Source organism: Cavia porcellus, unplaced genomic scaffold (assembly GCF_034190915.1).
Source record: "Cavia porcellus strain 051 isolate PalLab524CR breed Dunkin Hartley unplaced genomic scaffold, mCavPor4.1 scaffold_1, whole genome shotgun sequence".
Taxonomy (NCBI): domain Eukaryota; kingdom Metazoa; phylum Chordata; class Mammalia; order Rodentia; family Caviidae; genus Cavia; species Cavia porcellus.
Window position 1 is genome coordinate 18,663,884 of NW_026947484.1, and position 2,529 is coordinate 18,666,412.

Below are 2,529 nucleotides of genomic sequence, written 5' to 3' on the forward strand. Positions count from 1 at the left end.
GAGCTCCGTCTTTGCTCTTCTCTGCAGGTCTTATGACAAGGACTCTGGTCACTCAGTTAGTAAAGTTAGACATGGTGGACATAATTGAGTTTTGAAATGGGAGAAGCCAAATGGCAGTGCTGAATTGTCAAAGCAAAGGCAAATATATTTACTCTGACAGACACACAGTAGTAAAACAATGGTCAAAATAATGTGATGTGTAGATCTTTAATGTTGGCTAATTAATCATGATGATACCAGAAGTGGAACAGATAGAAAGCCCAGTCAGTATTTATGTAAGAAGAAATATTTTAGGGCAAATAAACAATCTACCTTTAGCTCTAGCAACAAAGAGTCATGGCCCCTCCACAAGTTTCAGGCTTGAGGCAGTTTATACATTCGAGACTCCTTGAATGAAGGGGAAACCAGGTCCACTTGAAGAAAGAGCCAGATTTATTACCAACAAATATAGGGTCAGTCTTTCTCGCATCCTTCCCCAAGGGACGAATGACATTAAGGAAATGGTCAGGCATTTGATGGACTACTAGACTTAGATTCTGAACTAACACTGATTCCAGGAGACTCAAAACGCCACTGGGGCTCCCCAGGAGAGTAGGAGCTCATGGAAGCTAAGTGATGGATAGAATTTTAGCCAAGGTCTGTCTCAGCCTAATAGGACTCTGAACACATCCTGAGGTAATTCTCCCAGTTCCAGAATGTGTAATTAGGTAGAAATACTTAGCAGTTGGCAGAATACCACCTTGTTTCCCTAACTTGTGGAGCAAGGGCTATTGTAGTGGAAAAGACAAAACAGAATTGAGAACTTGCCCTGGTTGTGAGCAGCACCAACCAATCAGCTTGTAGCCTGACAGAATAAAAAGGGAAAGACAAACTTCCCATTTTTAAAGGGCTCCAGTCCTCATGAGTTGCTCCCGTCATTGCTACTCTTGCACTGGGACATTGGTCACTAGGTGCCCCCTTTCTTTGGCCTCCTTCCAGCAGACTCACACCAACAACTGTCCAGTGAGCTTCCAGGCCTTTGACCTTGGTCTGATGCTGCATCCTTGATTCCTCTTCTTCTGCCGCTTCCATCTTCTTTGCTTGAGCAGCCACCAAGTTCTCCAGCTCTCCAGAGCTGAGACAGCCTTGTGAATGCTCTTGCCTCTGATCCTAAGCCTACCTAGTAAATTCCCTTGCATAATCACACATATATTTTCTGTTGATTCTATTCATCTAGAGAACACTGTTTCTTAAATGTCCAGTTTCACTATTTACAAGTTCTACATTTCACATAGTTGTAAGATATAATCCTGCTAAGACTTCTATCAAGGATCTTCTGTATTTTTAGTAATATATTCCTTATTTAATTTTAAATTCTCACTAGCAAAGCATTCATATTTCTACTGTACTTATAGTCTCTTTAAAGCAATGTAGGCATGTTCTTATTCACTCCTTAAATTCCTCCAGTTCTCCACACTACCCAATTCCAAAGCCACTCCCACATTTTTAGGGATGTTTTACACATTCATTGTTAAAATGCTTTCTCTTTAGTTTCCCATTGCTGATAACAAAATTACCACACTTAATGGATTAGTCAGTGTTCTCATTTCTGGGTCAAAGCGCCTGACCCTCAAAATGAGGGAGGTGAAGTTTAGTCTGGCTGATATTTTCTGAGGGTTCAGTTCTAGGTCAACTGGCTACAAAGAAGAAACATCATGGTGGAAAGGTATGGCAGACAATAGCTGCTTAATTCAAGTTCATGACAGTCCAGAAGCAGAATATGAGAGGGCAGGAAGGGATAGATGGTTCACAGACATGCCCTATGGACCCACTTTCAACACTAGGCTCCACCTCTGAACACAGCATTCAGTTGTGAACATCAGTGTTTGAATCCACTGATGCATATCGGGACCCCCATAAACCACTTTGTCTAGGAATCTCTTTATCCACCCAAGTTGACAGTCAGGATTAACTGACTCACTTAATGATATAACATGAATTTTTGTTTGCCATAAGTCTGATATCACCTTCACCAATAACAACCAGCATAACAGAAAGGCGAGGGGCCTGTCTTGAGGCTAGTAGTGGAGAGTCTATTTCCAGCCCTTCTGACATCCTTTTATCCCTTGACCCACGGAGTCTCTCCTCTGACTTCAGATTACCAGTACGGGTTAGATAATTCTCACATTGTATTATTCTCCCTTGTGCTGTCATTACATCTCCTCCTCTGACCTGAATCTTCTACACTTAAAAACTCTTGTGATTCCAGTGGACTCACCTGGATAATCCAGGGAAAAAGTCAACTCTTCGCACTCTAGTTTTGTCTGCAACCTTAATTTTCCTTTGTTGTATGATCTAACATATTTGCAGTTTCCTGGGATAGGACACGTACTCCTCTGGGGACTATTGTTCTTCACCTTACAGCTGCAATTCCATCAAATCCAAAGTCACTAATTCCTCCATTTGTTAGCCTGACCTGGAGGTACAATAGAACATTTTAAATTATCAATGAAGAGACTCGAAGAGTGACTTTTAACTCTCATCTCACCT